This window comes from Tachyglossus aculeatus (genome assembly GCF_015852505.1).
Source record: "Tachyglossus aculeatus isolate mTacAcu1 chromosome 12 unlocalized genomic scaffold, mTacAcu1.pri SUPER_6_unloc_2, whole genome shotgun sequence".
Classification (NCBI taxonomy): domain Eukaryota; kingdom Metazoa; phylum Chordata; class Mammalia; order Monotremata; family Tachyglossidae; genus Tachyglossus; species Tachyglossus aculeatus.
In genome coordinates, this window is record NW_024044829.1 from 7,263,081 (window position 1) to 7,287,501 (window position 24,421).

The following is a 24,421-nucleotide window of genomic DNA, read 5'->3' on the forward strand; positions in this document are numbered from 1 at the left end:
AGGGAAGCCAGCTGGAATGTCCACTGATCGTGAAGACCAGACCCTCCCTAAACAGGAAAGACCATGAGCACCCAGAACTCTCTTTCTCTCTTCAAAGCTCTCTTCCTCTCACATACTGAGCCCCTCTTTCCCCCCTCCTTCTTCTCCTCTCCCTTCACCCCCCTCCCACCTCGCTACTACCTGCTTCATCTCACCACAGCTCTTGTATATATTTCTACATATTTATTACTCTTTTTTATTTGTACATACTTACTGTATTTATTTTATTAATGATGTGTATACAGCTATAATTCTATTTATTCTAAGGATATTGAAGCCTGTCTACTTGTTTTGTTTTGTTGTCTGTCTCCCCCTTCTAGACTGTGAGACCATTGTTGGGTAGGGACCGTCTCTATATGTTGCCGATTTGAACTTCCCAAGCACTTAGTATAATGCTTTGCACACAGGAAGCTCTCAAAAATACGATTGAATGAATGAATGAATGGGAAGTACAAGTTGGCAACATGTAGAGATGGTCCCTACCCAACAATGGGCTCACAGTCTAGACGGGGGAGACAGACAACAAAACAAAACATGTGGACACGTGTCAAGTCGACAGAACAAATAGAATTATAGCTAGATGCAGATCATTAACAAGATAAATAGAATATTGAATACGTACGAGTAAAATAAATCGAGTAATAAATCTGTACAAACGTTTATACAAGTGCTTTGGGGAGGGGAAGGAGGTAGGGCGGGGAGGGATGGGAAGGGGGAGAGGAAGAAGGGGGCTCAGTCTGGGAAGGCCCCGTGGAGGAGGTGAGCTCTCAGTAGGGCTTTGAAGGGAGGAAGAGAGCTAGCTTGGGGGATGTGTAGAGGGAGGGCATTCCAGGCCACGGGGAGGACGTGGGCCGGGGGTCGACGACAGGACAGGTGAGAACGAGGTACGGTGAGGAGGTTAGCGGCAGAGGAGCGGAGGGTTTGGGCTGGGCTGTAGAAGGAGAGAAGGCAGGGGAGGTAGGAGGGGGCGTGGTGATAGCGAGCCTTGAAGCCTAGAGTGAGGAGTTTTTGCTTGATTCGTAGGTTGGCAGCCACTGGTGATTTTTGAGGAGGGAAGTAATCTGGCTTCTATCCCCTACACTCCACCGAAACTGCCCTCTCAAAGGTCACCCATGACCTCCTTCTTGCGAAATACAACGGCTCCTACTGTATCTTAACCCTTCTCGACCTCTCAGCTGCCTTCGACACTGTGGATCACCCCCTTCTCCTTAACATGCTACCCAACGTTGGCATCACACACTCCATCCTCTCCTGTTTCTCCTCTTATCTCTCCAGCCGTTCATTTTCAGTCTCCTTAGCGGTCTCCTCTTACCCCTCCTACCCCCTTACTGTAGGGGTTCCTCCAGGGTCAGTTCTTGGTCCCCTTCTCTTCTCTATCTACACTCACTCCCTTGGTGAACTCATTCGCTCCCACGGCTTCAACTATCCTCTCTACGCTAATGACACCCAAATCTACATCTCTACCTCTGTTATCTCTCCCTCCCTTCAGGCTCAGGTCTCCTCCTGCCTTCAGAATATCTCCACCTGGATGTCTGCCCGCCACCTAAAACTAAATATGTCCAAGACTGAGCTCCTTATCTTCCTTCCCAAACCCTGCCCTCTCCCTGACTTTCCCATCACTGTAGACGGCACTACCATCCTTCCCATCTCAGAAGCCCACAACCTTGGTGTCATCCTCCTCTCCGCTCTCTCATTCACCCCTCACATCCAATCCATCACCAAAACCTGCCGTTCTCACCTCCATAACTTCGCCAAGATCCGTCCTTTCCTCTCCATCCAAACTGCTACCTTGCTGGTTCAGTCTCTCATCCTATCCTGACTGGATTACTGCATCAGCCTCCTCTCTGATCTCCCATCCTCCTGTCTCTCCCCACTTCAGTCTGTACTTCATGCTGCTGCCGGAATGAGCTGATCACTTCTATGACATGGCTCTCTCTCTTCTCCAAGGTGATGTACCTAAATTTTCTCAAAGTTTTCTCTTAAACTCTATTTTCTGAACCAGAAATCATCACTCACCGTTCTCTCATGGAGAAATAGAAAAGTGATAGATGCCTCAGACTCCTTTCCCAGGAAGCATTCAGAGACTAGTTGGTCTGCAAAGAAAGGAGTACCTGTTGTCTGGACCCCATGCCTTGAAGGAGCCTGGGAAAGGGAGAAACTGTGCATTTCTCTACCCAGCCTTGAATCAGTAGCCTTGAATCAGCAGCCAGCAATTTCTCTCAATTAAACACTTGATTACTGGAATGTAAAAAAGCTTGAGTAATTGAGTTTTTGAGTAAACTTGTTTAGGGTAAATGATCTGGACAAGTGGAGGAAAGAACAGATATTAATCTGTCAGAGACATCACCAGTAATTAGATTTACAGTGCCAATATCTACAACATGGCTGGAGTTTGCTCAGTGTAAATAAAGCTTAGGTCCCAAAGCATTTTGGAACTTAGAGTGATGGGGGATTATATCTCCAGTTATTTTTATGGTACTTGTTAAGCGCTTACTATGTTCCAGGCACTTTACTATACTCCGGGGTAGATACAAGTTAATCAGGATGGACACAGTTCCTTTCCCATATAGGACTTACAGTCTTAATGCCCATTTTAATAATAATAATGATAATAATGGTATTTGTAAAGCACTCACTATGTGCCAAACACTGTTCTAAGCACTAGGGTAGATGCAAGATAATCAGGTTGAACACAGTACGTGTCCCACATAAGACTCACAATCTTAACCCCCATTTTATAATAATAATAATAATAATAATAATAATAATAATAATAATCGTGTACTAAGCGTTTATTGTGTGCCAGGAACTGTATTAAGCTCTGGGGTGGATACAAGCAAATCAGGTTGACACAGTCCCTGTCCCATGTGGGGCTCGCAGTCTCTATCCACATTTTACAGATGAGGTAACTGAGTCCCAGAGAAGTGAAATGGCTTGCCCAAGGTGATGAGGTAATTGAGGCTCAGAGAAGTTAAGTGATTTGCCCAAGATCACACAGCAGACAAGTGGTGGAGCCGGGATTAGAACCCATGACCTTCTGACTCCTAAGTCCATGCCCTTTCAATTAGGCAAGACTGCTTACCTTCTCTCCCTAAACTCACATTGTTGTTGAGAATAGTGTCCTGATGTTTCAGTTTTTGAGAAAAAAGAATTGTCAGCTCAATTCTTGACTACCGGGCTGGAGAAGCTCTCAAAATGGACACTCTGATTCAAAATAAACTATTTGAAACCCTCCCAGTGTCCCCTTGAATTATTTTGATTCCCTGGAAGAGAGCCTTACTTTAAGTGAACTACATTTTTACCGGAATAATTTCTTTAAAGGAAAATTGTTGCCCTTCAGAAAGTTTTATCTCATTTACACTGTGGGTTTTTTGTTTTGTTTTGTTTTGTTTTCATTTGCACTCGGGCCTGGAATGTGCTGAAGAAATAACGAGCTCACCTTGGAATTCTGGTTTTGTTTTTAGTGTTTGTTGATTAATCTTGCCAGCGCAAACCTTTGGATGAATCAATCAATCATCAATTGTATTTATTGAGGCCTTACTGTGGATAGAGCACTTTCCTAAGCACTTGCGAGAGTAAGACAAATTAATAGGAAGATATAGGTAGACCTACCAGCAGAATGGTCTTTTATTAATTTTGTTTTCTTTATGTGGCATCATTTTCATTGGGGTAACATCTTCAAATTTTGTTTTAGGGTGAGATATGACTATTTCTTATTCTATCTTCCTCACTTCTCTCACTGAGTGTTGTACTATTGGAATCTATGTTCTATCTTAGGGTTCTGGGAATTGGTTCGTCAGTAGAAAAACAGTTTAGAGGCTGGAAGCATTTGAAACTTTTATGAGAAAAGGAACCTGGGAAAGATGGGCAATCTGTAGACCCTATGAGATTGGTTAAGGGGAAATGAAATAGTAAGCTATTTTTCAGCTGTTTTCCATTACAAGGGCATTACTGTTGCTAACAATATTTAGAAACAACATTTAGAAAGCTAGAGCTGTAGGAGGTCAACTTGAATTGGCCTCCTTAGTCCAATTAGTAACCAAAGTATCAGAAATATCAGAGAGAAAAACAGGTGAAGCGATTGGTGTCTTGTTTGAAAAATATTTATTTAACATCAGGGGAAGTCACATTAATTTCCTTTTCGCTGGTCTTTCACCAAAATATGTAGCTGTTGCTCTCCCTGATTGCCCCTGGGTTTCAGGTCAGTAAAAGTGCTTTAAGTAGATATTTAATATAAACATAGTAACTGCAAAGTATTCAGTAACTACCAGATTGATTAACTGATTAAAAGGCAAGCTGCTGCACTCGCCTGTTCACACAGCAGGAGACGATTTGGACAAAAATACATCAGATGTTTTCATCAGTTGATGATTTCTTGGATTACTTACAGGGACTTTCTTTTTGATAGTTTAAAGCATTTTATCATTTATTCTCTCCAGGAGGGACAAATGTCATTATCTACATATGCAGATGGAGGAAATAAGGCTTAGAGCAGTTAGATGATTTGCCCAAGCCAGTGTAAAGACTGTGGGAAAATGAATTTGTTGGTAGACTTTGAGATAACTTTACTTGGGCTCTAAGTGCCACAAAAAATCCATATAAACCTTTGCCTTCATCTTCATTTCATGCTTGCCTTTCTACTCTTCAATATTTACATCTCCCATGTTTTCTCTTTTTCGATTAAAAGTAAATTAGTCTTTTTACTGGAAGGAAAAGATGAAAGTGTTTGCTCAGTGTGAGTTCATAGTCTTACTTGAGTTTGAAGGTAACTTTCTATCTGTGGGAAGGTAATATTTATATGTTTAATTGAAAATAAATCTCCCGACCAAATATCTTGGCAGTATAATATCATAATTGAATTTCACAAGAAACTCCTTTTTAGTCAAAATCTATGAATTTTGCATCTTTATAAAGTGTGCTAATATTTTCCCAAAGCTTTAAAATCACCAAACCACCCGCCTTGTCTTACCAGGAGGAACTTAGGTAATGATAAGAAGAATATCAAGCAGTGGTTTTTGTTGTTCTTGTTGTTGGATGGAAAAAAGGTTTCCTGGTATGAAATTGTTTTGGAGTAGTCCTTAAATATGAATATTTTTATCCATACATGCCTTTGATAATTACATTACATATGCTCTCTCCCTTCAGGTGAATTAACATGCTTTTGTTCATCTGGTTCCTGTTCAAAGGTAAAATGGAAAATAACATCACAGAATTTGTCCACATGGGTCTTTCTCAGAGTGAGGTGGAGCAGCAAGTTTATTTCATGTTGTTTTTACTGTTTTGTACGATGATCATTCTAGGGAAACTCCTCATTATAGTGACCATCAAGGGCCTTTCGAATCTTAACTTCCCTATGTATTTCTTCCTCAGCTACTTATCCTGTATAGATGCCTGCTATTCCTCGGTCCCGGCTCCCAAACTGATTGTGGATTTCCAAGCCAAGATCAAAGTAATCTCTTTCATGGGATGCATGGTTCAGCTTTTTGGGGTCCATTTCTCAGGTTGTACACAGATCTTCTCCCTTATGGCGATGGTCTATGACCACTATGTGGCTATCTGTAAGCCCTTGCATTAAACTGTCATCATGAACCATCAAATGTGTAGTATTCTGGTGGTGAGGTCCCGGCTCAGAGGCTTGGTCCATTCCATAGTACAGACCTTCCTTATAGTCTGGCTCCCCTTCTGTGACCCCAATGAGATTGACCACTATTTCTGTGGCGTCCACCCATTATTGAAACTTGCCTGCATGGAGACCTATATTGTAGGGGTTCTCATAGTATCCAGCAATGGGATGATTTCCTTGATCTGTTTTGTCGTCCTCGTGGTATTCTACACCATCATCTTACTCTCTCTGACCACCCACTCGTCAAAAAGGAGACACAAAGCCCCCTCCACCTATGTCTCCCACACCTTGGTTGTGATCTTGTTTTTCGGGCTTTACATCTTCATCTAAATGTGATCTTCCACCACCTTTTCAGAGGACAAGATGGAGGCTTTGTCCTACACTATTATTACCCCTATGTTGACTCCGCTGATCTACACTTTGCAGAATGTGGAGGTGAAGAATGCCATGAAGAGGCTGTGGAGCAGAAAAGTGATGAAGAAAGAAAACTAATGCAAAGCATAATGTTTTTACCACTGGAAAGGAAATAATAAAGCATAGTTGGAGCCATTGGCATGCTATTGCTATTTCACCTCTCATTCAGGGAATATTTGAGGAAGCCAACTATCTGAACACCAAAAAGGTCCCTGGACGTTTGAGATTTTGTGTGCATGTGTGATTTCTAAGATTATGAAAAATGCACGTCACTAGGTACTTTCCAATTGGATAACAGGGGGTTTACAGAGCTTAATGGTAAAGCAAATTTTTCAATATTCCTCTTCCCAATATCTGCTAAAGTCTAGTGCTATGTACTTTTCCTCTCAATCCCTTACCCTGTAGCCCCTACATCCCTTCTGTCATTAATTTTAGACTGTAAACTCTTTATGCACAGGGATCATGTCTGCCAATTCTATCATATTATACTCTCTCAAGCACTTAATACAGTGTTCTGCACACAGTAAGAGAAGCAGTATAGCCTAATGGAAAGAATACCGGCCTGGGAGTCAGAGGACCTGCATTCTAATCCCAGCTCTGTCAATTACTTGCTGTGATACCTTGGGTAAATCACTTAGCTTCTCTGTGCCTCAATTTCCTCAACTGTAAAATTAGGATTAAATCTTACTCCCTCGTACTTTTAGTCTGGGAGCCCCAGGTGGAACAGGGACTGCATCCAAACTGATTAACTTGCATCTACCTCAGCACTTACTACAGTGCTAGACACATAGTAAACACTTAACGAATACAACAGTAATAGTAATAATGAATAAACAATAAATACCATTGACTGATTGATTGATCTAAAACAAGATGCCTGAACTAGGTTCTTGCAATAGGTAGTACAAATAAGGGATGGAGAAAAGGGCAAGGACTTTTCTTATGGCTCATGCTTTCCACAGATTCCGGGATTGATGTTTGGGAATGAAAGACAAGGTAACAGATGGGAACAAAGGCTCAAAGTGGCAGGGGAAAGCGATGCTTGAGCCTGGAATTTGCTAGAAACTTAATAAAAACCACAGCTCCATCTCCATGAACAAAATGGTGGAAATCAATGTAGTCACTGTGATGTTGTCTAAAGGGTTACTGGGGTCCCTTTCATCAGTCTTTTATCTCTCCCACTCCCTCATCACCCTGACTGATTCCCTTTGCTCATCCCAACTCTCCCTACCCCACAGCACTTATGTACATATCTGTAATTTCATTTATTTACTCATTCACTCATTCAATCATATTTATTGAGTTCTTACTGTGTGTAGAGCACTGTACTAAGTTCTTGGAAAGTACAATTCAGCAACAGAGACAATCGCTGCCCATAACAGGCTCACAGTCTAGAAGGAGGAAGACAGAAATCAAAGCAGGTAAATAGGTATCAATACCATCAATACAAATTAATATAATTATAGGTATATACACATCAAAACAAGTAAACAGGCATTAATATAAATAAATAGAATTATAGATATGTACATATAAACACAGTGTTTGACATATAGTAAGCGCTTAGCAACGGGAGTGAGTCGGGCGAGGGGGAGCTGAGGAAAAGAGGGGCTTAGTCTAGGAAGGCGTCCTGGAGGATGAGAGCCTTTAGTAGGGCTTTGAAGGGGGGAAATGTTATGGTTTGGCCGATTTGAGGAGGAAGGGCATTCCCGAAATTCAGGTAGGACATGGGCCAGGGGGTGACGGTGGGACAGGTGAGAAAGTGGCACATTGAGAAGGTTAACACCAGAGGAGATGAGTGTGTGGGCTGGGATGTAGAGGTAGAGAAGGGAGATGAGGTAGGTGGGGGCAAAGTGATGGAGGGCTTTAAAGCCAATATTGAGGAGTTTTTGCTTGTTAAGGAGGTTGATGAGCAACCAGTGGAGATTTTTGAGGACAGGAGTGACAGTCCCAGAACGTTAATGTAGGAAAATAATCCGGGCAGCAGAGTGAAGTATAGACTGAAGTGGGGAGAGACAGGAGGTTGGGAGATCAGAAAACATGCTAATGCAGTAATACAGTCAGGATAGGATGAGTGGTTGAACTGTGGTAGCAATTTGGATGGAGAGAAAAGGGAAGATCTTGGTAGTGTCGTGAAGGTGAGACCGGCAGGTTCTTGTGACAGATTAGATATGTGGGGTGAATGAGAGAACGATATTGATATCTGTTTACTTGTATTGATGTCTGTATCCCCTAATCTAGACTGTATGCTAGACTGTAAGGTGGGGATTATCTCTCTTTTTGCTGTATTGCACTTTCCCAAGCGCTTAGTACAATGCTCTACATACAGTAAGTGCTCAATAAATGCAACTGAATGAATGAATTCTCACTCACCCCACTTTCAAAGCCTTATTGAAGGCACATCTCCTCCAAGAGGACTTCCCTGACTAAACCCTAATTTCCTCTTCTCCCACTCCCTTTTAAGCCACCATTTCACCTATATTTACAACCTTTATTCACCCCTCCCTCAGCGCCACAACAATCATGTACATATCCCTAATTTATTTATGTATTTATTTATTTATTTATTCTCTCTACCCCTCTAGACTGATGTGGGCAGGGCACTTGTCTACCAAATTTGTTGTATTGTACTTGCTCATGCACTTAGAACAGTGCTTTGCACTCAAATACAATTGACTGATTGATTCTTTCTCAGCTGCTTCTTCCTCTTTGCTTTCGGTTGATGGACACTTAGTGAATGAAATTATTTATCCCAAGTATTGCCTCTCAATTGTTGAGTGAAAAACCCATGCTTAGTGTACGGGTGACTATTTCAGACAAAGTATTTTTCAAATTACATTATGAGCTCCAAATAGGACAGGGACTGTGTCCGACCTAATTAACTTGTACCTACCCCAGAGATCCAGAGTTTAGAACAGTGTTTAACAGGTAAGTGCTTAATAAATACCAAAATAAGGCCCCCAAACCACCAAGGAATTCATTTTGTCTCTCATAAGTGAGCCTGCACTCACTTGGGCCATAAAAGCTGTGTTTTGCCTTTTGGGAATTAAGGAATGTTTGTGAGACAATGTGAGTCACGGTGTCAGAAGAAAAAACTTGTGTGCAGGTGCAGAGAGAGGGACATTGTGAGTACTACAGTGCTTAGTTTTTCTCCACATGGGGTTTTGCAAGAGTGTGTGTTTTAAGATAACAAGAAATATAAAGCTACAAAACTGTTCAAAGTAACATAGTAATGGATTAGATGACCCATTTTTAAAAAGAATTAAATGAAAAAGTAATGTCAAGCAATTGCACTGATAATGTTCAATAATGCCACCTTCTCTCCTTGACACCTTTTCCAAATATGTCTCCAAAATTCTAGGAAATCACACTGGATTGACTTTGAACAACATCAATCTATGTGGTATGGTATTTATTTATTGAGTGCATACTGTGTGCAGAGCACTGCATTAAACGATAAGCTGGGTTTTTGTCTTCCATTGTTCTTTGTGGATGGGCCATTTATTTTTGAGTCCCTTGGTGGCGGCGTTCGCCACGCTGTGTATTTCTGGTAGAGGTTGTTTCTGTAGGACTATTTACTCATTGGGGACTTTTTTAGGGGGGAAGGAGTCGGCAGATGTTCCAAGCCCCCAAATCTAAGGGACCACTCAAGAGGAGACTCAGCTCCATGGGGCTTTGCGCTTGTCAGCTGTAGTTCCCATCTTGGCAATTCTACCTTGAGTCAGTTTAGCATCTTTTAAATGTCTCATACACTTTGGTAGGACTTTCTTTCATCATATTTCCCATTTTCATTGAAATCTCAATTTCTCCATGTCTGGCATTTCCCTGAACTTTGCTTGTAGACTGAAATGAATGATAAGGACACAAAAGAGAAAGATGTGCCAGGAGTTGCAAATATCAAACATAACAAATAAGGGGCAACCTTTTTGTATGCACACTGTAGCCAGGCCTTTTAGTTCTGATTTGACCCTTTCAGCCACACATGCACTCATAGGTGAATCTCAGGATCATTGGTGTCATTTTTCTATACGAAGGACAATTATATAAATGAAGGACAGTCTCACCTGCAGCCAGGGAGGTTGACTTGATCGATGAATCAATCAGTGTCGGGTGGTTCCTTCCATTCTAGTGATGGATCTTAGCTTGGGTGGTGTGTATCTGGTCCTTTAAATGATGGAAAGGATGAAATCTGTTTTGGGGAAATTATTTCAAAAAAGTCTGGGGTTGCCTGCTACCCCAGTGCTGTGGTTCCATGGGCATATAGACCATCCATCAGTGTGCTCAAATGCTGGAAATGGCCTTGTAACTCATTACTTTAGGTGAAACAGGAAAAACATTCTGCGAACCAAAGGGCTACCAAGAAAAATTAGTATTCTCCAAAAGTATTAAAAAAATGAATTCTAGTGGTGACACTGAAAACTGTTGCCAGCATGGAAATCTGGGGATGAAAGGCCAAGAGTGCTTTGTGTTGGACAAGTCCAGGACAGACAGTTTTCCTGTTAAATGCTGAATTCTTTGACTCTGGAAGCCAGAAACTGGAACTACTAAGTGTGACTCTATCTCACCAGCAATTCATATTTCAATTCAAATAAAATGGCACACCAGATGAACTGGTGTCACACCCTTTTAAAAAATTAAAATGAAATAAAAATTAGTGGAATTTTAAAAGCTCCTTTCTGTTTGAGGTTGAAATTTAGGGTCAAATGTGGCATCACCACTCACCCTCCTGAAATGACTCCAGGGACTAGGCATTTCTTCTAGTGTGAGACCTTCCATGAGACCAGATCTTCTAACAACTTCCCTCTGCTTTGTCCTTTGGTTCCAATTGAGTCTGATCCCATTTGTGGTGAGGAGAGGGAGTTAAATTGCTCCATTTTAATGGGGTCTGAAAATCCACAGGGTAACAACAATTAAGACCAGAATATTCTAAAGCAGAAATTGTCACAGGGATATTCCCATTAGGACCATTGGGGCTTACTAAAGAAAGGTAGTGGGTTTGGGTGGGCTACAATTCCCAAAATAATTTAAGGAGAGTTGGCCTTTCCATTTCTTGGTTCAAGCCATGTTTGTACATTAAAAACTTGTCCCATGTTAATTAACTGTGTTCTGGGCCAAGAAAAGGAGTGCACAGTCTAGAGGGGAAGGCAGACATTAACATAAATAAATAAATAGATCAATAAATAAATAAATTTATATGAGGGCTGTGCAACGGGGAGCGTGGTCATCCACCCAGCCCCACTCACGGAAGGCCCAGAACTGCCCAGAGGGAAGAGGCACACCCCCTAACCCACACGGTGCACCTGGAGAGGGGACACCAGACCCTCTTATTCACCCCAGTTCCCCCCTCTGCCCTCCAGGGTCCCTGACTGGATATCAAAGAAGTGGGATGGCAGCGACGCCCCAAGGAGATGACAACAGCATCTGTGAGCTGTGAGACTGTGAGCTTGTTGTTGGGCAGGGAATATCACTGTATACTGTTATATTGTACTTTCCCAAGCACTTAGTAAAGTGCTCTGCACACAGTAATCGCTTAATTAATATAATTAAATGAATGATTATGGTTATGATTGTATTTGCTAAGAGCTTGCTCTGTGTCAAACACTGTTCTAAGTGCTGGGGTGAATGAATGAATGAACAGCAGGTTGTGAACGGCACCCATCAATAACTAATGACTTATTAGGGTTCGTTTTAATGAGTTACTTTTGGCAGGTCCCCACTTGAGGGGACCTCAGCTGGGAGTGGCTGAGTAGCCACTGACTAAAAAAACCAGCCACAGGTCACCGGGGCTACAACTCAGAAAGCCCACTTCACCCCTATAATCAATCAATCAATCAATCAGTTGCATTTATTGAGCACTTACTGTGTGCACAGCACTGTACTAAGTGCTTGGGAAGTACAGGTTGGCAACATATAGAGACAGCCCCTACCCAACAGTGGGCTCACAGTCTAGAAGGGGGAGACAGAGAACAAAACCAAACATTAACAAAATAAAATAAATAGAATAGATATGTACAAGGAAAATAAATAAATAGAAGAATAAATATGTACAAACATATATACATATATACAGGTGTTGTGGGGAAGGGAATGAGGTAAGACGGGGGATGAAGAGGGGGACAAGGGGGAAAGGCAGGAGGGGGCTCAGTCTGGGAAGGCCTCCTGGAGGAGGTGAGCTCTCAATAGGGCCTTGAAGGGAGGAAGAGAGCTAGCTTGGCGGATGTTGGGAGGGAGGGCCTTCCAGGCCAGGGGGATGACGTGGGCCGGGGTTCGACAGCGGAACAGGCGAGAACGAGGCACGGTGAGGAGATTAGCGGCAGAGGAGCGGAGGGTGCGGGCTGGGCTGTAGAAGGAGAGAAGGGAGGTGAGGTAGGAGGGTGCGAGGTGATGGAAAAAACTTGGTTAGGTGCCACGAAGTAGGTGGCAATGCCTTAACCTTATATGTGTTGTATAGGCCACTAGGACCTCTTCCATCCTTCTCAAGGGGAGTGCTAACCTTCTCTCATTTCTCTAATGACAAACTGTCTTGCAATCTCGTCTTTCCCTCTGCCGACCCCTTATCTAGCATGTTGTCTTTCCCTTCCTATGTTGGAATGAGACACATATGTAGCCAGCTGCTTCGTTTTTTAAACAAAGTAAACAATTCCCCGTAAAATCTACTTTGGGAGGATTTTAATCTGAGGCAAACTGATAAGACAGAGTGTATTGGAAATGATCCTTTTAGAATCCTTAGTGGGGATACAGGGGCAAAGACTAAAACCAGAAACTGTTTGCTCCAACTTCTACTTCTCTACTCATTCCACAAGGCCATGCTTCTTCCAATGTAAGATTTTGCAAGACCACAACAACCACACTTTATGATAATTGGTGTACCAAAGTTTCTGAAACCTCTGGTATTTTATTTCCTTTCTTTTGAACAATTATTCATTCAGGAAAAACTCCACGGAATTTCAACAACTTGAAATTACCATGATTTGTCTTGAACTACTAATCTTAGAAAGTATTTTTCAAACCATACTTGTTTAGCCCTTATCAGGGTCGTACTTGGAGAGTTTCCAGTACTCTACCGGTCTCTGCTATGGGAGGGAGGGTCAAGCAGAGGCATACCCATTCCATTCCTAGCTTGGGCAGTAGCTAACAAATGGAAGGTAATCTGCTATAAGTCAAAACTTCTCTGTGCTGGGCAGCAGTGGCAGGGGAGAGAATCGAGGATAGAAACTCTGGTTTACTGTGCGAAAGAAGGTAATCCATATTTTAACCAGGAAAGCTATCTGGGTACACTACCAGAATGATTGCAGATGGAGAGTGAGGCGCTCTGGAAGAGATGTGTCCATGCAGTCGCTGTGGCTTGGAGACAATTCGACAGCATAAGACAAGTAGTCATAAAAGTAGTTGTAGTAGCAATGGTCATTATTAGGAGATTAGTCTATGTGAAACACCCTGCTCTATGCTGGGATAAATATAAAGTAATCCTATTAGTCACATCCTTGCCCTCTGTGGAGTGCATAATCTAAATGGGGTTACATAGAACAGAAGCAGTGGAAAATAGACAGAAAAAAATGACAAAATCAACAATTCAAGTAAACAGTGTAAAGCAAAGTTGCAAAGTAAACTTTTTGGATGGAGCCATCAGGTTTCCATCACAGTCTTTGTTCACAAATGACTACTGCTTCCCCCATTTTTCTAGATAACTTCAGGTCGTGGAATGCTTTGGTGGGAGGAGCAGTACAGAGCACAGTCAGGCTTCATTTTTTTGTGGCCTTGAGAGGAAATGACTGATAATCCAGTAGCAAGCTATTGATTCATTCATTCAGTGGTATTTATTGAACGCTTACTGTATGCACTGCACTGAACTAAACACTCAGAAAGTACAATTCAGCCATAGAGAAAATCCCTGCCCACAATGGACTTACAGTCTAGAAGGCGGAAGACAGACATCAAACAAGTAAACAGGCATCAATAGCATCAATATAAACAGAATTATAGTTCTATGCACATCAAAACAAGTAAACAGGTTTTAATTTAAATAAATAGAATTATAGATATGTACACATATTCACGTGGGGTGGAGAGGCGGGGTAGAAGGTCGAGGTAATGGGGAGGGAAGAGGAAGGGAAGCTGAGAAAAAGGGGGATTAGTGTGGGACGACCTCTTGGAGGAGGTCATGCAGGAGCTGGGCCTGAACCATTTCAGATAGGAGGAACGGAGGCTCTGGGCTCTGCAGAGTCTGCAACTGACCCGGGCTTGAGAAAGCGGGTTTCCTTGAGGTCTATTTAGGACAGGGGAGAAGGGGAGATTGTGGGGAGGAAGACGTTAGGCTGGACAATTGCAGGGAGACTTTTCCACTGCTCTATTTGCAGTTGGTGAGAGGGAGACAGTACTGGGAAGAGGCCCATCCCTAAGGCCTTCCTTGGACAGTACTATGGGAAAATTGAACCCGAAAGAGGAATTTATTTGGCTAACCAACAAGGAAATCCTTTGCCCATGACCAAGTGTGGGAGCTGTGTCACTATGATCCTGTTAGTAAGTATTCATGGAAGCAGTGGAGTGGGAGCTGTTTAAGAAGTTGGATGTGTCATATGAGGAAGGTCCGATCTCACATTTGCAAAGAAAGTCAGACTCTACAGTTGCCTTAAAGCTGTTCAGTTTGGCCTGAATCATGATGACAGGTTGGCCCCGTACCATGACTTTTCAATCCTATAAAGGGCATTTTAGCCTTCTCATTTCAGTTGGATGTCTCCTGTTTGCACATCATGAGTGCGCAGGCTGTGTAACAAGAATGAAACAGCATAAGCCTAGTGGAAAGAACACATTCCTGGAAGTCAGAGGACCTTGTGCTACTATTGGCTTCATTCTAATGAAGCTCCTAAAACTGCACTGAGGATACAGAGGAACAGATCAAAGGGAACTCTGATGATGACAGAATTTCTGCCAGTGTGGGCTCCTATACCCTAACCACTCTAACTACACCATGCATTGTCCTGTAGCATATGTCTCATGGAAGGTAATAATAATAATAATGGTATCTGTTTAGCACGATGTGCCAGGCACTGTACTAAGTGGTGGGGTGGGTAAAAGCAAATCGAGTTGGACACAGTCCCTGTCCCATATGATGCTCACAGTCTCAACCCCATTTTGTGGATGAGATAACAGACACAGAGAAGTGAAGTGTCTTGTCCAAGATCACACAGCAGACAAGTGGCATGTTGTTGAATGTACTTGAGTTGGTCAGGTTCATTTTCTTCCACCTCACATAAAAATCCAGTAGGGACCTCTATCCAGACTTGAGAACAGGGAAGAAGCAGGTTCAATACAAATTATTCAAAAGATAAGACTTTTCTATTAAGTAACCAAATCTTTCCCAAATGCTCCCAATTTTATAGTATGCAAATAGCATATTAATCTAATCAATCAATCGATGGTATTTATTTAGTGCTTACCGTACACAGAGAAGTGTACTAAGCAACTGGGAGTGAGCAATACAACAAGTTGGTATAAACAACACTTTAATTCTTCTAGCTCCTTTTTTACAAAGGAATCCAAAAATATTCATTCAATCATATTTCATTCAATCATATTTATTGAGCAATTACAGTGTGCAAAGCACTGTACTAAGTGCTTGGGAGAGTACAATTTACCAATAAACAGTCACATTCCCTATTCATTCATTCAATCATATTTATTGAGTGCTTAATGTGTCCCAAGCATCATGCTATCTTACTGTCTATCCTATCTTATTTATCCTCATAATCTCCATGTAAGGGGATTATGATTAACATATTACAGATGAGGAAAATGAGGCATAGACAAATTTACTCACTGGTCCAAATCACACAGTCTATCCATCCATTCTCCTGATTCATTCTGTGTCATTAGCCAGCAGAGCCAAAGTTCTACCCTTGACAGCTCAAACTATCATCAACATGTGTGGAACTGCCCAGACATGAGGAAAAAAAAGAATTTCTATCTGAACTAATTAAGTAGGTACCAAAAGTTTTTCTTAGTTTGTTTATTAGACAAACACGTCTCCCTGGAGAGATTCAGTAAGGCTTGTGGGAACTTAATCCCTTGTGAATAATTGGTTTTATATAGTAATGGTGTTGGAAGGTTGGGAATTTTCTCTTGAGTCTCTGGTTGTCTGGGATAACTTTCATACAGAGTGAGGAATAGGCCATTTGAATAACTATCCCCAGTTTATAATCTCTTTTTAAATGAAATTCGTTAAGTGCTTACTCTATGCCAGGTGCTGTTTTAAGCACTGGAGTAGACACAAGATAGTCAGGTTGTACAGAGCCCATGTCCCACATGGAGCTCAGAGCCTTAATCCCTGCTTTATGGATAAGGTAACCGAGGCAAAGAGAAGTGAAATGACTTGCTCAAGGTCTTAGGGAAATGATGGAGCCAGGATTAGAACACAGGCTCTTTGACTCCCAAACCCATGCTCTATACACTAGGCCACGTTTCTTTTTATAGATAAAAGAGAAATCTTCAAGGATAAAGGACTGCCTGTAGCCCATGAGTCCAGTGAAGTGTCTATATTACTGCTATTGATCTCATTTGTTTTCTAAGTTGCCTCTGGGTCCCTTGGGATTTTGGTTAGTCGGCATAAGGAATCAGTTGGTCTAGACAGTGAACAAAGGGGATGGTAATGTGCTCATTGATAAGGAGATGATGGGGATCAATTATTCCTAGCATACTGTGAGACTTCCCCACATGCACACCCATCGTCATAGGCTGACTTGTTCATCGTCACTTGGAGGGGCAAACCCTGGTGTTGAGCTACGATAAGCGCTCAGTACAGTGCTCTGCACACAGTTAGCACTCAGTTAATATGATTGAATGAATTAATGAATGAATGAATTTGTTCCATGCTTATTTCTGGTCTTTAGCCCACCCTGTCTCTGAGTCCTAGAAAACATTAATTTCCGTTCTCAAGTACAAACAGGTCTGTTCAACTCAAAGGCTTGGAAGGCATATATACCTGTATATATGTATATATGTTTGTATGTATTTATTACTCCATGTATTTTACTTGTACATATTTATTCTATTTATTTTATTTTGTTAATATGTTTTGTGTTGTTGTCTGTCTCCCCCTTCTAGACTGTGAGCCCACTGTTGGGTAGGGACCCTCTCTATATGTTGCCAACTTGTACTTCCCAAGCGCTTAGTACAGTGCTCTGCACACAGTAAGCGCTCAATAAATACGATTGAATGAATGAATGAATGAATGAATGAATATGAGATAGTTCTTCACCTAAATGCCAGACTCTAAACTTGGAAAAATCATGTAAAACTTGAAATTAAGGGATATTAAATGTCCAATAAGATTACAAAATATAGTGTAGAGAAAGGATACTAGGGTAAGAAAGAGACAATTGAACTGGCTCCTTGAATTTACCCCTCATTCCTGATTTTCCAGATTTCCTGGCAACATCTTATAATGCTTGTGGTAGAACAAACAGGATGGCGCTACACCAAGTTTTCTCTTCTGGAAGGTTTTTTTTTTGTCATAAGGACTTCGGAGACCATTTGAGCAGGCTGGAAGTGAAAGTGAATTCATCAGCAGCAGTGGTAAGTTTTTTAATAAGACTGATGCATCATATTTTAGTACAGTGTTCTTTCTTCCTCTGTCAAAGGGGAACATTTTAAGATTTTGCATTAGGTCTCTGAAGACTGCAACCCTGTCATTCTCTTTGACTTCTCCCTCTCTTTCAACCCCCATATTCACTCTGTCACAAATACTATTGCTTTTCCCTCCACATTTCCAGGATCCACCATTTCTCTGCCATTCAAACATCCCCCACTCTGGTCCATGCACTTGGCATATCCTGGTTTTACAACTGCATCAGCCTCCTCAGTGCTCTCCCTGCCTCCCATTCTCTCCTTTCTTGTTCATACTTCACTCTGCTGTCCTGTCCATTTTTTCTCAAAAAATATTTTTCACACACCTCCCAACTTTAAAACGTCAAATGGTTGGTTGCCCATTTCCCTTTGCTCCAAGAAGAAATTCTTGATGGCAGGGTACTAAGGCACTCAATCAGGTATCTCTCTTCTCCTTATTCTCTCACTTCTACCACTATACCCCAGATTGCACACTTCATTCTTTTCAAGCTAACCTATTTGTTTTCATCTCTCCTGCTACTGACCTTTTGCTCACTTTCTCCCCTTGCCTGGCACTCCCTGACCCTTCAGTCATGGGGATAATATATGAGGTATTAAAGTGCTTACTACAGCTCAAGTACTGTATGTAGTGCTGGGGTGGATATAAGAAAATCAGATCTTTGTCACAGTCTTTGTCTCACATGGGGCTCAGAGTCTAAAAAGGAGGGAGGACTCCTATTGAACCCCTATTTTACAGATGAGGAAACTGAGGCCCAGAAAAGATAATGATGATGATGATAATAATAATAATAATAATAATAATAATAATAATGGTACTTATTAAGCACTTACTATGGGTCAAGCACTGTTCTAAGCGTTGGGTATTCATTCATTCATTAAATCTTTCTTATTGAGTGCTTACTGTGTGCACTGTACTAAGCGCTTGGGAAGTACAAGTAGGCGATATATAGAGACAGTCCCTACCCAACAACATGCGCACAGTCTAGAAGGGGGAGACAGACAACAAAACAAAACATGTGGATGGGTGTCAAAATCGTCAGAACAAGTAGAATTAAAGCTATATGCACATCGTTAACAAAATAAATAGAGTAGCAAATATGTATAAGTAAAATAAGTAAAGTAATAAATCTGTATAAATATATACAAGTGCTGTGGTGACGGGAAGGTGGTAGGGTGGGGGGATGGTAGGAGGAGAGTGAAAAGGGGGCTCAGTCTGGGAAGGCCTCCTGGAGGAAGTGAGCTCTCAGTAGGGCTTTGAAGGGAGAAAGAGAGCTAGCTTGACGGATGTGTGTTGGGAGGGCATTCCAAGCCAGGGGAAGGGCATGGGCCAGGGGTTGACGGTGGGACTGGTGAGAATGAGGTTGGTGTAGATACACAGAAGCAGCGTGGCTCAGTGGAAAGAGCACGGGCTTTGGAATCAGAGGTCATGGGTTCAAATCCCGACTGCCACTTGTCAGATGTGTGACTTTGGGCAAGTCACTTAGTTTCTCTGTGCCTTAGTTCCCTCATCTGTAAAGTGAGGATTAAGACTGTGAGCTCCCCGTGGGACAACCTGATCACCTTGCATCTCCCCAGAGCTTATAACAGTGCTTTGCACATAGTAAGCACTTAATAAATGCCACTATTATTATTATTACAACTACAAGGTAATCAGGTTGCCCCAAGTGGATCTCACAGTCTAAATCCCCATTTTGCAGATGATGTAACTGAGGCACAGAGAAGTTAGGTGGCTTACCTAAGGTCACACAACAGACAGGTGGTGGGGCCAGGATTGGAACCCAGGTCCTCTGACTCCCAAGCCCGTGCTTTTTCCACTGAGCCATGCTGCTTCTCATCTGAAGTTACCCAGCAGGAAATTGGCAGAGCTGGGGTTAGAATTCAGGCCCTCTAAACTTCCAGGTCTGTACTCTTTCCACGAATACACGCCGTTTCTCTAGCTCTTCCTATCTTTAAAGTACCCAGAGATTGCACATCCTCTAGGAGGTCTTTCTCAATTTCTAATCTTCACCTTATGTCACCCAAACTGCCACTTCATCATTTATCCACCACCTATTCATTAGGTATTCTCAACCTCCAATAGCACTTACATGCATATCTTGTATGCCCTATTACTTGAGCAGCAACTCATGTACATGTCCCACTTCTTTTTGTCTCCTTCCTATCATATTTATTTTAGTATCTGTCTATCCCATTAAGCTGTAAGCTCCTTGGGATCAGAGACCATTTACTTCATTGTACCCTAACAAATGCCTAGTTTAATTTGTTGCAACCAGTAAGCATTCTTCTGTATGACCTTGGGCAAGTCACTTAACGTCTTTGAGCCTCAGATATCTCATCTGTAAAATGGGGTTTACCACCACAAGCCCCATGTGGGAAATGTGTCCACCTTGATTAGCTCGTATCTGCCTCAATCCTTAGTACAGTGCCTGCCATATAGTAAGTGCTTAACAAATATCATGAAGATAAATAAATTGAATAAATAAATGAGTAGTATTGATTGATTGAAGATCCGGTCTTCCACCCTTGACTCCAATGGGGCTCTGACTAAGCCCCACAGTTCAGGTAACAATATGCAAAATTTGGCCCCATCCCCAAATTCTGACCTCTAATTGAACGATTTGGAATTAGCTGGAAAATATGCACAGATTCTTCCAAAGAGGCAAAGTGCTTCCTGATTCAAATCAGACTGTCAGGGGAAAACCAGATGGGAAATTGTCTGGATAAGTCGATGTTTAAAGGGAATCAAGGTTTTTCTCTCACACAATTTTTGACTTTACATCATCTCCCATTATTCTAGTTTCAGAATAGGGCCTGAGATAAGACCAACTAGAGGGAGAGGAGAGAATCAATTAATGCTCCTTTTCAAAGCAGAGAATGAATTTCTTCCCTCCCTGCACTAATCACAGTCTGCTTTAATAATAACAGTAATAATGACAATAATAACGTTAATTCTGGTATTTGTTAAGCACTTCCTATGTGCCAGGCCTGGTACTAAGCACTGGTGGATACAAGTGGATACAGCTGGACACACAGTCCTCACAGTCCTTGTCCCACATTGGGGGTCACAGTCTCAATCCACTTTTCAGATGAGATAACTGAGGCACAGAGAAGTGAAGTGACTTGCCCAAGGTCACACCGAAGACAAGTGTTGGAACTGTGATTAGAATCCATGACCTTCGGACTCCCAGGCCTTTGCTCTACCCACTATGCCACGTTGCTTCTTTAATGATTAATGAGGCAGCAACAGTGGCTGGGGAAACAAACAAGACGTTTGGGTCTCAAACCCCCTAATTCTTGACGGAGCTACCTTTTCTCTTGTTAGCTGGAGAAGAGCAAAACACCTCTGGACCTTTGACAAAAATAGCAATTAAAATACACTCCGGACATGGGCATATGACAAACCTCAGAACTCCATATTAATCTCAGAAAGTAAAAAGTGGTTAAACTATAGGAAACTGATATCAAGCAAAGACGGTGACTGAAACCATCAGAGTAATTGAGTGAAGGACTAAAGACAGCAAGTGAAAGGGATTCACGGAGCTAGACAGTGGAATGAGGACAGTGCTAAGAGCGTAGTACAGTACTATGCACACAGAAAGTGTTCAATCAATAAGATTGAATGAGTGACAGAGACTTGAAGGACAGCCTCAGAGATTGGACCTTAGGAAAGGGAGAAATGAGCTTTGGAAGTTGGAAAGAAGAGGAAGAGGTACCATCCTGGTGTAAAGAACACAGACCTAGGCACAGCCTAGGAGTCAGAGGACCTAAGTTCTCACTCCTATTTTGCCACCTATATGCTATGTAACTGTGGGAGAGTCCCTTAACTTCTCTGTGCTTCAGTTTCCTCATTTGTTAAACAGTGCTGAAGTACCTCTTCTCCCTCCTCCCTAGACTGCAAGCTCCATGTGGATCAAGCCTGATCTGATTAGTTTGTATCTACCTTTAAACCTAGTACAGTGCTTTAAAAATGGTATTTGGTAAGCGCCTACTGAATGCCAGGCATTGTATTTAGTGCTAGGATAGATACAAGATAAGCAAGTTGAGCAACAGTCTGTGTCCCATATGGGGCTCACTGTCTTAATCCTCATTTTACAGATGAGGGAACTGAGGCATAGCAGTGTGGCTCAGTGGAAAGAGCCCAAGGTTGGAAGTCAGAGCTCATGCGTTCTAACCCCAGCTCCACCACTTATCGGCTGTATGACTTCGGACAAGTCACTTAACTTCTCTGTGCCTCAGGTACCTCATCTGTAAAATGGGGATGAAGACTGTGAGCCCCAAGTGGGACAACCTGATTCATTCATTCATTCAATCGTATTTATTGAACACTTACTGTGCTCAGAGCACTGTACTAAGCGCTTGGGAAGTACAAGTTGGCAACATATAGAGACGGTCCCTACCACAGTGGGCTCACAGTCTAGAAGGGGGGGACAGAGAACAAAACAAAACATATTAACAAAATAGAATAAATATGTACAAATAAAATAAATAAATAGAGTAATAAATATATGCAAACATATATACATATATGCAGGTGCTGTGGGGAGGGGAAGGAAGTAAGGGGGGGGATGGGGAGGGGGAGGAGGGGATCACCTCCTTGTACCACCTGATCACTTTGTATCCCCTCAGCACTTAGAACAGTGCTTTGCACATAGTAAGCGCTTAACAAATACCATGAAAAATGACTAGCCCAAGGTCAAACAGCAGGGAAGTAGTGGAGCTGGAATTAGAACTCCAGTCCTTTGACTTGCAGGCTTGTGCTCTTTCCACTAGATCATGCTGCTTCTCATTTCTGCTTAGCACATAGTTAAGTGTTTAAGCATTATCACAATTACCATAAATATTGTTATAATGATCAAATGCATTCCAGATAGTGGGGATAAAGATTGATACGTTCTTTTTATTTCAGGGGAGTCTACCTGCGTGACAAAATCATCTTACCTTACCATTTGGCTCATACCAACAACGTAACTGAATTCATGCTTTGGGGACTTTTTCAGGATCAGGGGGGTGCAGAAATTATGTTTTATGGTATTTCTCCCCATGTACATGACCACTATGGTAGGAAATGGTCTTATTGTATTAACCATCAAGGCCAGTAAGAGTCTTAGCTCCCCAATGTTCTTTTTCCTTAGTTGTCTGTCCTTTCTGGAGATCTGTTGCTCTTCTACAATTGTTCCCAGACTTATCACTGACTCACTTGCTGAGGGAAAAATGATCTCCATTGAGGGTTGCATCACATAATTATTCTTCTTCCATTTTCTGGGGGTCACTGAGATCCTCGTGCTCACGGCAATGGCCTATGACCGCTACGTAGCCATCTGTAAGCCCCTGAGCTATGCTGTCATAATGAATCGATGGACGTGTGGTGTCCTGATGGGAAGTTCATGGGCAGGGGGCTTTCTTCACTCCATGGTTCAAATTTCTGTTGTTATCAGGCTCTCCTTTCGTGGCCCTAATGTGATCGACCACTATTTCTGTGATTTCCATCCCTTGTTTAAGCTATCCTGCACAGACACCTCCGTGGAGGGGTTGGTAGTTCTGGTCAATAGTGGTTTAATCTCTGTAATCTCCTTCCTCCTCTTGGTTTCATCGTACGTTGTCATCTTGAGGAACTTGAGATCTAGCTCTGCCGAAGGGAGACGCAAAGCCCTCTCCACCTGCACTTCCTACATCACCGTGGTCATCCTGTTCTTTTTAGCCTGCCATCTTCCTGTACTTGCGGCCCTCATCCACCTACACGGAGGACAAAATTGTGGCTGTATTCTACTCGGTGATTACCCCGATGCTGAACCCCATCATCTACACGCTGAGAAATGCCTAGGTGAAAAATGCTATGAGGAGACTGTGGTCAGGAAAGTAGTTAAGCCGCAGAAACAATGTACCTTATGGGAAAAAAAATTAGATTTGTTTGGTGGATATGGGAAGAAAAGAAGCAAACACAGAAGAGTTGCCGCACCATCCCAGAGGATGTTGTGGGTTTATGGAGATGGATATAAAGTGTCCTTTTTTGCTCACTTTCTAAAGATGACGAGGGCTCACCAATTATCAATTAATTATATTTATTAAGTGTTTACTTAATAAATGTGCAGAACTGTGTTAAGTTGAGACGGGTTGAGAAGCAGCTTGGCCTAGAGGAAAAAACATGTGCTGGGGAGCCAGAGGACCTGGATTCCTCCACTTGTCTGCCATGCGACCTTGGGCAAGACACTTAGCTTCCCTGTGCTCTCGTTTCCTCATCTGTAAAATGGGGATTAAGACTGTGGGCTCCATGTGAGACAGAGAATGTGTCTAACCTGACCATCTTGTATCTACCCCAGCAGTCAGTTCAGTGCCTAACACGTAGTAAGCATTTAACAAATACCATTTTTTTTAAAAAAGAGCACTGTAATAAGCGCTTGGGAGATTACAACCTAAAAGAGTTAGTAGACGTTCCTTGCCCACGAAGAGTTTAGTCTAGAGGAGTGTGCAGAACACGGAATTAAGCACTTGGGAGAGTCCCACAGAGTTGGGAGATATAGACCCTGTCCTTGAAGCTCTTATAATCTAGTGGGAGATAATAAAAAAGCAACAATTTAAGAACCAAGACATTTCACAACTTTAAGTAATATATATTGATTTGTAGAACTAGTGGTTTTATTCTTAGATTTCTAAACTTTTCTTTCATTTAAAAACCGTAAGGAAGGTAGAATTGTGATGTTAATTTATTTGAATAGGAAGGAAAGT

The 24,421-nt window shown here is 42.1% G+C and overlaps 1 non-coding gene and 1 pseudogene across 1 annotated transcript; one reads left to right on the forward strand and one right to left on the reverse strand.

Annotated features, from left to right (window-relative positions):
* The first annotated feature begins 6,025 nt into the window (after positions 1-6,025).
* LOC119921317 lies at positions 6,026-23,519 on the forward strand (annotated as a pseudogene).
* LOC119921478 lies at positions 12,464-12,591 on the reverse strand. Its single transcript, XR_005448516.1, has one exon. It is a non-coding gene; the product is annotated as a U6atac minor spliceosomal RNA (small nuclear RNA).
* Positions 23,520-24,421: the final 902 nt, after the last annotated feature.